Raw genomic sequence first — 12,408 nt, 5'->3', positions numbered from 1 at the left:
AAGCTGCATATAGGGAATGGGACCAGCTCAATAGAGAAATGTATTCTGTAGGCAACAAAGCAGGAGGGGTCACGTCATCTAAGCCCTTTCTACTTGACATGGGGCTACAGGATTTGGTGTTTGCCTTGCTGGGTTCCAGTCTTATTTTGGTCCAGTATTTCCTCACAATGCCATCCACCAGTTCCTCTCTTTTGGAACAATATCTTCTCCACCATTTATGTTAGAAGTATGTAATTGGCTATAGTTAAGAGATACCTTGAGGTCCCAAAGAGACCTTGGACTTTTAAACAGTATTGAGACTGTGAAAGACTATGGGGACTTTTGAAGTTAGACTAAGTGCATTTTACCTCATTATGTGGCAAACCTATATGCTCCAAGGAGTACAATGTCATGTTTGAATGAGATACTGCATAGGCTCAGGCATTTTAATACTTGGTCCTCAGTTAGTGGCACTGTTTGGGGGAGGTTTGGGTGGTATGGCCTTGCTAGAGGAAGTACATTCCTTTGGGCAGACTTTGAGATTTACATGGCCTCACCCCACATCTAGGTCACTAACTCTGCTTCATGCTTTGAGTCGAGGATGCAATTTCTTGGTTTCTTGCTCTGGCTGCCACGCCTACCTGCTGCCATACCTTCCCACAATGATGGACTCTTATCCATTTGAAACTATGAGCCCAAATACACGTTTCCTTCTATAAGTCACTTTGGTCATTGTGTTTATAACAGCATCAGAAAAGAAACTAATTCAAAGAGTTTGAGGTCAGTTTGGGCTACATATGACTGTCTCTGTGGCAGTTTCAAGGAGAATGGCCCGCATAGGCTTAGTCTCTAGTTGATAAACTGAAATGATTAGGAGGCGTGGCCCAGCTGGAGTAGGTTTGCCATTGTTGGAGATGGTGGGTTACTAGGAGTGGGCTCTAAGGTTTCAAAAGACATGCCAGGTCCAATCCCCACTCTCTTGTTTGTTTGTTTGTTCTGAGAAATTGTTTTTCCTATATAGCCCTAGCTGTCCTAGAGGTCACTCGCTCCATAGATCAGGCTGCCCTCAAACTCAGAGATGTACCTGCTTCTGCCTCTCAAGTGCTGGGATTAAAGATGCACCACCTTTCCTCCTCCTCCTCCTCCTCTTCCTCCTCCTCCTCTTCCTCCTCCTCCTCTTCCTCCTCCTCCTCTTCATCTTCCTCCTCTTCTTCTTCTTCCTCCTCCTCCTCCACCTCCTCCTCATCCTCCTCCTCCTCTTCCTCCTCCTCCTCTTCCTCTTCCTCCTCTTCTTCCTCCTCTTCTTCCTCTTCCTCCTCCTCCTCTTCCTCTTCCTCCTCTTCCTCCTCCTCCTCCTCTTCCTCCTCCTCATCCTCCTCCTCCTCCTCCTCCTCTTCCTCTTCCTCCTCTTCTTCCTCCTCCTCCTCTTCCTCTTCCTCCTCCTCTACTCCCCATCCCTCTCCCCCTCCTCTTCTTCTTTTGAAACAGAATTTTTTTTTGGTTCTTTTTTTCGGAGCTGGGGACCGAACCCAGGGCCTTGCGCTTCCTAGGCAAGCACTCTACCACTGAGCTAAATCCCCAACCCCTTGAAACAGAATTTTACTCTGCAGCCCTGACTGGTCTAGAACTCGCAATGTAGACTAGCCTAGCCTCTAATTCACAGAGCTCCACATAGCTCTGTTTCCCTGGTGCTGGGATTAAAGGCATGCCCTATGAGGTTTAGTACAAAAAAAGGTGTGTGTGTTGGGGAAAGGGGTGTAAAAGAGCAAAAAACCCCAAACAAACCAGGAAGTAAAAAGCAGAAAACAGAACTAACTCAAATGCCTGAGTTAGTTCCTACAAGGTGTGAAATCGGACAGAATAGAGTAAATAAGGGGACGAATTTCACTTTGAGAGTAGATGACCTCAGGGGGATATACTGTCCAACACTGGACCAGTTTGTGCATTAATATTAGGAGACTAGTCCAAGATCATAACCCAGTGGGTAAACTGAGACTCTCTGATTCTATATTGATGATAGATAGGTAACCAAATAGGGAGAGAAGGCAGAGTCTCTCTTACAGCTAAATAAATGCTGGCTGCTTTGTACATGGTGGTGCTGGACGAGTTGAAAAGTAGTTCATGAGAGCATTGATTGGACAAAGTCACTGACAAATGCTAATCCTATGGTAAGGAGCAGAATGCTTCCAGGTTGACAGTATCTACCTTCTGGACAGTTCCTGACTGGGTGATCAAAAGGCGCCTTCTGGGGGTGCTGAGATGGTTTGGTGGGTGAAGGCACTTGTTGCAATTTGATCCCCGGAACCATGCTGTAGAAAGAATGAACTGACTCCTTTGTAAGTTGTCATCTGACTGTGGCCTGCGCTCCTCCATGAAATAAGTAACTATAGTTTTGAAAAGGTACATCCTGGAGGAGAGACAAGCTGTGCTTCTTTCTATATGTGGTGCTCTGGGGACACGGGGGACCCAGTGCTCTGGGAACAGTGTTTTGAATGGAACCATACAATGTTAATGTAATATTGATGAAACAACAGATAACACCCAACCAAGAAACATTTTGTGAGGCAACTGTATTCTTCAAAAGCACCAATGACTGCTGGGGGTGTTGCTGCCTTTAATCCCACACGCTGGAGGCAGAGTCAGATGAATCTTTGTGAGTTTGAAGCCATCCTGGCCTACAAACTAAGTTCCATGACAGCCAAGGCTCTGTTACCCAGAGAAATGGCATCTCAAAAACAAACAAAAGAAAAACACAAAATACTTAATGGCATGAAATTACAAAACAAAGCCAAGGAACTGTTCTCCATTCAGGAGGCTAAACTCTCTGCCTGACACACGACTAGATTGTGTACTGAAGAAATAAATGCCTTAAAGGATATTACTGGGGCAGCTGGCCAATGCTAGAGATCGTATCCATGTTATACTTCCTAAAGAGGATAATGGGATAATGGCTATACTAGATGGAAGACCTAAGAAGGCAAGCAGAAGGACCCTACTTCCAAAGACTCAGAGAGAATAATAATGTAGTCATGGAACACACACACACACACACACACACACACACACTGATGCATGTGTATATTGTGTATATATAGTTACATGTACACACAGGCATCATGAAGAGAGTAAAGCAATCTGCTGAAATGAATTGCAATGGTTTGATCTAGACTGATTTAGGTAACCTCAAGATGTTTCTTAGAATCTCATGTTTGTAGAGATCACTGTGAAAGATTTGTAACGCTGGAAGAAAGTAGGTCTAACAAACTTGGGAGCACACTCTGAGCTTAAGAAGGCAAGTTTGGCTACCCATCTTTAGTGAACCAATTAGTCACATACAGTCTGAACCTTGATAAGCCAGGTTTGGCCCCTCATCCTCAAGAAGTCAAATTAATAGGAAAAGGCAGAGAAGGGAAATTTATTCAACATGGCTATGGTGTGAAGAGAACCAAGAGATCTGCTGATCCTCTCCAGTCCATTTTGGGGGGTCTCAAAGTGAGATTAAAATTTAATAGAGAGCCAGGGTCTGGATACACATATACAGCCATTACTAGTCAAGATGAGGTACTAGCCACCACTGACCCATCATTGTCTCTGCGAGGCTCCAAATCTCTCTACCAGGGAGTCACATCTCTCTGGCTATGTAGGGAGCGGCTAAAGATGGCGCCGACATCCGGTGGTCTTTTGTGGTAAACACCTACAGCGCATGTGTTGGCAGACCCCCAGCACCTACAAGGCCAGGGTGATATTCATGCTAAATAGGTATTTCATGCTCCACCAATCCCCAGTGGACAAATTTACAGCCACAGCCTGTCTTGTATATAAGGCAAGTGCCTTTGTTCCTTGGGGTCCCCGTATCATCAACTAGGTGTTCCTGCAATAAAGGCTGATTGAGAAGGATCCAACGGTGTTGCGTCTTCCTTGCCGGTCGAGGTGGGCGCGACATGGCTAGCCCAGACAATTCTTACCTGATTGTGAGACTCCTGGTGGAAATTCCAATTTCTTGGGTCCCAGTGTTTTAATAGTCTGAAAGCCAAAGTGTCCCTTTATAGTTCTTTCTGCCAGGTCAGTTACAGTAGCCATATAGACAACAGAAGATACAGGCAAGGGTGAGGCAGGTTCTGGTTTGTTTGCATTCTTCACCCCATGTCCAGCACTTCTTCCTGATTGTGACTCTTTCTAGCCAACACTGTCCTAGTCTTCCATGCCCTCTCTGGTGGTTTGAATAAGAATGGCCGTCATAGGCTCATATATTTGAGTGCTTAGTCATTAGGGAGTGGTAATACTTGAGAAGGATTAGAATTAGGAGGTGTGGCCTTGTTGAAGAAAGTGTGTCACTGAGGGTTAGTTTTAAGATTTAAAAGCTCACTTCCGGTTTCTGCCTGCCCCTGGAGCTGACCCTGTACCACAGCGCTATGTATCCAGATCCCACTGGGAGAGAGCTGGATTCTCAGAAGTACTGACACATCCGAGAGCACAGGTAAGACCACCATTTCTGCTCACAATTCTGGCCCAAGAGGAACCCGCCTGGAACCCTCAGGACACAGGAATTGATTAGCACTCTGGGACAGGATCCTTCTTGCTTCTGCCTGAGCCCTGGAGCTGACCCCGTGCCACAGTTCTCTGTACCCAGATTCCCCTGGGAGAGAGTTGGTCTCCCAAGTAGTACTGACACACAGGCTTACAGGAGGGTCAATCCACTGTCAGAGAGAGGAAGACCAGCTAACACCAGAGATAACCAGATAGCAAGAGGCAAAGGCAAGAACCTAAACAAAAGAAACCAAGACTACTTGGTATCATCAGAGCCCAGTTCCCCGACCACAACAAGCCCTGGATACCCCAACACACCAGAAAAGCAAGATTTTGATTTAAAATCACAATTCATGATTTTAGAGTTCTTTAAGAAGGACATAAATAAGGGCTGGAAAGATTGCTTATTGGTTAAGAGCACTGTTCCAGAGGTCCTGAGTTCAAATCCCAGCAACCACATGGTGGCTCACAACCATCCATCCATAATGGGATCTAATGCCTTCTTGTGTGTCTATACTTATAATAAATAAATCAATCAATCAATCAATCTTTTTTTTTTAAAAAAAGGAAATAAATAACTTCCTTAAAGAAACACAGGACAACACAGGTAAACAGGTAACAGCCCTTAAAGAGGAAAAACAAAACTATCCAGGATCTAAAAATGGAAATAGGAACAATGAAGAAATCCCAAAGGGAGACAACCCTGGAGATAGGAAAACTAGGAAAGAGATCAGGAGTCCTAGATGCAAACTTCACCAACAGAATACAAGAGATAGAAGAGGAAATCTAGGGGCAGAGGATACCATAGAAAACATTGACACAACTGTCAAAGAAAATGCAAAACACAAAAAGCCCCTAACCCAAAACATCCATGAAATCAAAGACACAATAAGATCAAACCTAAGGATAATAGAAGATAATAGAAGAGAACAAAGATTCCCAACATAAAGGCCCAGTAAATATCTTCCACAAAATTATAGAAGAAAACTTCCCTAACTTAAAGAAAGAGATGCCCATAAACATACAAGAGGATCCTGGGCAGATGTCATACAGACCCTAAGAGAAAACAAATGTCAGTTTAGGCTACTATATCTAGCAAAACTCTCAATGAATATAGATGGAGAAACCAAGATATTCCATGATAAAACTAAAATTACACAATATCTTTCCACAAATACAGCCCTACTAAGGATAATAGATGGAAAACTCCAACACAAGGAGGGAAACTACACCCAAGAAAGCAAGAAAGTAATCTAATTTCAACTAACCCCCCAAAAAGATAGCCACACAAACATAATTCCACCTATAACAACAAAAATGACAGTTCCCTAATATCTCGCAACATCAATGGACTCAATTCCCCAATAAAAATACATAGACTAAGAAACTGGATACGTAAATAGGACCCAGCATTTTGCTGCACATAGGAAACACACCTCAGTGACAAAGACAGACATTACCTCAGAGTAAAAGGCTGGAAAACAATTTTCCAAGCAAATGGCCCCAAGAAACAAGCTGGAGTAGCCATTCTAATATTCATAAAAGAAACTTTACTAAAGCTCAAAGCACACATTTGCACCTCACACAATAATAGTGGGAGACTTCAACACTGCACTCTCATCAATGGACAGATCATAGAAACAGAAAATAAACAGAGACACAGAGAAACTATTAGAGTATCAGATCACCATGGACTAAGACTGGTCTCCAATAACAACAAAAATGACAGAAAGCCCACATATACATGCAAGTTGAACAACGTTTTAATCAATGAAAACTTGGTCAAGGAAAAAATAAAGAAAGAAATTAAAGACTTTTTAGAATTTAATGAAAATGAAGGCACAACATGCCGAAACTTATGGGACACAATGAAAGCTGTGCTAAGAGGAAAATTCATAGCTCTGAGTACCTCAAAAAAGAAATCGGAAAGAGCATACATCAACAGCTTGATAGCACACCTAAAAGATCTAGAACAAAAGAAGTAAATTCACGCAAGAGGAGTAGACAGCAGGAAATAATCAAACTCACGGCTGAAATTAACCAAGTAGAAATAAAAAGAACTATATAAAGAATCACCAAAGCCAGGCTGGTTCTTTGAGAAAATCAACAAGACAAATAAACCCTTAGCCAGACTAACCAGAGGACAGAGAGAGAGAAGGGGAGAAGACAGAGAGAGGGGGGGGGAGGGAGGGAGGGAGGGAGGGAGGGAGGGAGGGAGGGAGGGAGGAGAGAGAGAGAGAGAGAGAGAGAGAGAGAGAGAGAGAGAGAGAGAGAGAATCTAAATGAACAAAATCAGAAATGAAAAGGGAGACGACAACAGAATAACAGAATCAGGGGAAATTCAAAAGATCATCAGATCCTTCTACAACAAGACTGCAAAATCTAGAGGAAATGGACAATTTCCTAGACAGATACCAGGTACCAAAGTTAAATCAGAAACAGATAAAACAGTTAAACAACCCCATAACTACTAAAGAAATAGAAGCAGTCATTAAAGGTCTCCCAAACAAAAAGAGCCCAGGTCCAGACGGGTTTAGTGCAGAATTCTATCAAACCTTCATAGAAGACCTCATACCAGTACTATCCAAACTATTCCACAAAAATTGAAACAGACGGAGCACTACCCATTCCTTCTATGAAGCCACAATTATGCTTATACCTAAACCACACAAAGACCCTATAAAGACAGAGAACTTCAGACCAATTTCCCTTATGAATATTGACGCAAAATTATTCAGTAAAATTCTTGCAAACCGAATCCAAGAACACATCAAAACCATCATCCATCATGATCAAGTAGCCTTCATCCCAGGGATGCAGGGATGGTTTAATATATGGAAAACCATCAGTGTAATCCACTATATAAACAAACTCAAAGAAAAACACCACATGATCATTTCATTAGATGCTGAGAACACATTTGACAAAATTCAACACCCTTTCATGTTAAAAGTCTTGGAAAGATCAGGAATTCAAGGCCAATACCTAAACATAGTAAAAGCATATACAGCAAACCAGTAGCTAACATTAAACTAAATGGAGAGAAACTTGAAGCAATCCCACTAAAATCAGGGACTAGACAAGGCTGCCCACTCTCTCCCTACTTATTCAATATAGTTCTCGAAGTCCTAGCCAGAGCAATCAGACAACAAAAGGAGATCAAAGCGATACAGATTGGAAAGGAAGAAGTCAAAATATCACTATTTGCAGATGATATGATAATATATTTAAGTGATCCCAAAAGTTCCACCAGAGAACTACTAAACCTGATAATCAACTTCAACGAAGTGACTGGGTATAAAATTAACTCAAACAAATCAGTAGCCTTCCTCTACTCAAAGGATAAACAGGCTGAGAAAGAAATTAGGGAAATGACACCCTTCACAATAGTCACAAATAATATAAAATACCTTGGTGTGACTCTAACCAAGCAAGTGAAAGATCTGTATGGCAAAATCTTCAAGTCTCTGAAGAAAGAAATTGAAGAAGATCTCAGAAGATGGAACGATCTTCCATGCTCCTGTATTGTCAGGCTTAATATTGTAAAAATGGCCATCTTGCCAAAAGCAATCTACTGCAATCCCCATCAAAATACCAATCCACTTCTTCAAAGAGTTAGACAGAACAATTTGCAAATTCATCTGGAATAACAAAAAAAACCCAGGCTAGCTAAAACTATCCTCAACAATAAAAGGACTTCAGGGGGAATCACTATCCCTGACCTCAAGCAGTATTACAGAGCAATAGTGATAAAAACTGCATGGTATTGGTCCAGAGACAGACAGATAGACCAATGGAACAGAATTGAAGGCCCAGAAATGAACCCACACACCTATGGTCACCTGATCTTTGATAAAGGAGCTAAAACAACCCAGTGGGAAACTCTGCATTTTCAACAAATGGTGCTGGTTCAACTGGAGGTCACCATGTAGAAGAATCCAGATCGATCCATGCTTATCACCCTGTACAAAGCTTAAGTCCAAGTGGATCAAGGACCTCCACATCAAACCAGACACACTCAAACTAATAGAAGAAAAAGTGGAGAAGAGTCTCGAACACATGGGCACTGGAAAAAATTTCCTGAACAAAACACCAATGGCTTATGCTCTAAGATCAAGAATCGACAAATGGGATCTCATAAAACTGCAAAGCTTCTGTAAGGCAAAGGACACTGTTGTTAGGACAAAATGGCAACCAACAGATTGGGAAAAGATCTTTACCAATCCTACATCTGATAGAGGGCTAACATAAAATATATACAACAAATTCAAGAAGTTCAACTCCAGAGAATTAAACAACCCTATTAAAAAATGGGATTCAGAGCTAAACAAAGGATTCACAGCTGAGGAATGCCGAATGGCTGAGAAACACCTAAAGAAATGTTCAACATCTTTAGTCATAAGGGAAATGCAAATCAAAACAACCCTGAGATTTCACCTCACACCAGTGCGATTGGCTAAGATCAAAAACTCAGGTGACAGCAGATGCTGGCGAGGATGTGGAGAAAGAGGAACACTCCTCCATTGTTGGTGGGATTGCAGACTGGTAAAACCATTCTGGAAATCAGTCTGGAGGTTCCTCAGAAAATTGGACATTGAACTGCCTGAGGATCCAGCTATACCTCTCTTGGGCATATACCCAAAAGATGCCCCAACATATAAAAAAGACACAAGCTCCACTATGTTCGTAGCAGCCTTATTTATAATAGCCAGAAGCTGGAAAGAACCCAGATGCCCTTCAACAGAGGAATGGATACAGAAAATGTGGTACATCTATACAATGGAATATTACTCAGCTATCAAAAACAACGACTTCATGAAATTCATTGCTTCAGTCCTTCTTAGAAGGGGGAACAGAAATATTTATAGGAGAAAATACAGAGACAATGTGTAGAGAAGAGACTGAAGGAATGGCCATTCAGAGCCTGCCCCACCTGGGGATCCAGCCCATACACATACAGCCACCAAACCTAGACAATATTGCTGATGCCAAGCAGTACATGCTGACAGGAGCCTGATATAGCTGTCTCCTGAGAGGCTCTGCCAGAGCATGACAAATACAGAGGTGAATGCTAGCAGTCAACCATTGAGCTGAGAATGGGGTCCCCATTGGAGGAATTAGCGAAAGGACTGAAGGAGCTGAAGGAGCTTGCATCCCCATAAGATCAACAATACCAACCAACCAGAGCTCCCAGGGACTAAACCACCATCCAAAGAGTACTCATGGACAGACTCATGGCTCCAGCTGCATGTGTAGCAGAGGATGGCCTTTTTGGGCACCAATGGGAGAAGCCCTTGGTCCTGCCAAGACTGAACCCTCCAGTGTAGGGGAATGTCAGGGCACGGAGGTAGGAAGGGGTGGGTGGGTGGGGGAACACCCTCATAGAAGAAGGGGGAGGGGGAGGGGATAGGAGGTTTATAGATGGGAAACCGGGAAAGGGAATAACATTTGAAATTTAAAGAAAAAATATCCAATAAAAAAAGATTTAAAAGCCCATGGCAGACCCAGTCTCTCTCTTGGACTACAGATCAGGATATACTTTTCAAGTTACTTCTCGGGTTCCATGCCTGCTATGATAATGAACTAATTAAATACTCATTAAAGCCCCCCCCCAATACTTTATAAGAGTTGCCATGATCCTGGTGTCTCATCATATTAAAACAGTGATTAAGCCTTCTTCCTTAGGTTCTGCTTTGACTTCTCAGGCTGTCTGGTGCTTCCTGTAATCTTCCAAACTGCCTTTCAGACATAATCTCTTCTCTAGCTCCTTCAACTCTGTCCCATATAATCTGTGCCAGGACTTGAGTCCTTGGTCATTTATTCCCTGATACAAGCTGACACTGGTGTCTGAACCAAGAGTATATCAGAACTCCTCTGTACTCTTTTGAGATAGCGCATCACTATATAGCCCAGGTTGGCTTTAAAGTCAGAATCCTCCTGTCTCAGAGTCCAGAGTATGTGACAGGGCCAAGTTTCCTCCATGTTGTCTTTGTCATAGCTCTTATGTCTGATCCAGAGCTGACAACTCTCAAGACTTCCCTAGGGAAAGTCCCCTAAAAATTGCCCAAACCTGTTCCAGAAACTGGTAAGTCAAGATGTACCAGCTAACTGCTGCTTTTTGCTTCCCTCCCCAACAGAATTACAAATATGTTATGTGTATGGGTGTCTGTGTGCACCCGACTGCTGATGCCCGTAGAATCCACAGGCATTGGGGCACCCAGGAGCTGGAGTCAAGGCCATTTTAATGTGTTTGATATGGCTGGCAATAATTGAACTCTGGTACTTTTCAAGAGTAGTATGATTTCTTATTTTTCTTTCTTTTGAGAAAATGTATTCCTACATAGCCCTTGCTGTACTCACTATGCTGATCAGGCTGGCCTTGAACTTACAGAGATCCACCTGCTTCTCCTTCCTGAGTGCTGGGATTGGGGGTGTGCACCACCATACCAGCTGGAGAACACTGGGAGTGCACTGCCACACGTGACTTTTTGTTTTTATTAACTTGAGTATTTCTTATTTACATTTCGAGTGTTATTCCCTTTCCCGGTTTCCGGGCACACGTGACTTTTTAATGTGGGTTCTGGGACTGTAACTCTGGTTTCCTTGTTTGCAAGTCAAATACTTCATTAACTGGGCTATTTTCCCAGCCAATAAGCACAGAATCTTTTTTAGATAAAAAGTTTTTAGTGCTAAGAGTGTTTGTTTAGGCTTTGGTTCCATCCTCAATACCCACACAAAGTTTTTTAAAGTCAAAAAAATTTTTAAGATATATTTATTTATGAGCACACTGTTGCTGTCTTCAGACACACCAGAAGAGGGCATCGGATCTCATTACAGATGGTTGGGAGCCATCAATCATGTGGTTGCTGGGAATTGAACTCAAGACCTCTGGAAGAGCAGTTAGTGTTTTAACCGCTGAGCCATCTCTCCAGTCCCCAAATCCTGATTTATACATACATCTTTCTGAGATGTAAAATAGTAGTTGATTGTCTCGCCGAAAGGTTAAGTGTTTATTTCTGGTGCAAAGAGTGGGCAGTAGGAGCAAGCACTAACCAACTGCTGTGGCAGTCAACATGCCATCCCAAAATGTGCCACTTAGGCCAAGGGATTATTTTCGCTTAAAGGTACCTGACACACAGCAGATTAATTTTTTCAGAATACAGGTGAACTCTCCCACATAAAGATGCCGTTTGTGTAGCAAGAGAAACAATTTTTAGTGGAGAGAACCCTGTGCACACAACCTTGTTAAAATAACTATCACCTTCCTTTGTCTTCCCGCTGATTGACTTCTACAATTACCTGTCTTTGTTCAACCTAATACAAAAGCATAATGGTCCTGCCAACTCCTTGTAGGTCATGGAACTCACTTATTAAATTTGTATGCCTTTCTCCTGCTAATCTCTCATGTCAACTTTAGTCTCAGGTCCAGCTGGGACCCTATTTGGTGAGTAGAAAATTCTGCCATCCCTGCAATAGGATCCTCCAAAGTGGGCCCTAAGCAGAGAGGGTGTGTGGAGGAAAACTGCACCTTCTGCTGGGCTCATGGTTGACAGAAGGGCCAAGTTGCTGTATGTGGGAAATATTGGGCTCCACAGGGGCCAAGCCCAACTGACTCCCTTCTGCCATTTCATTGCACTGAGAGACCCTGACTAAATGAGCATACAGTGGGCCACTGGGTAAACTGAGGCACAGCATGTCAAACTAACATCGTCTCTGTAGCTCCTGGTATATTTGAGAGTGGCACCTGACCTTCGGTCACTGCACACACATGAGAGAACCAGTAAAGAATGAGAGAGATTAGCATCAGGGCCACAGATGGCTCGAAAATTGCTTTCAGCAGTGACTGAAAATAGCAGAGCCAATATAACGGCCTATTGTTTTATTCATCCAGCCTCATGAGGC

Source organism: Rattus norvegicus, chromosome X, assembly GCF_036323735.1.
Source record: "Rattus norvegicus strain BN/NHsdMcwi chromosome X, GRCr8, whole genome shotgun sequence".
NCBI classification, from domain to species: domain Eukaryota; kingdom Metazoa; phylum Chordata; class Mammalia; order Rodentia; family Muridae; genus Rattus; species Rattus norvegicus.
The sequence above is the reverse complement of the archived record's forward strand: the minus strand, read 5'-3'. Positions refer to the sequence as shown.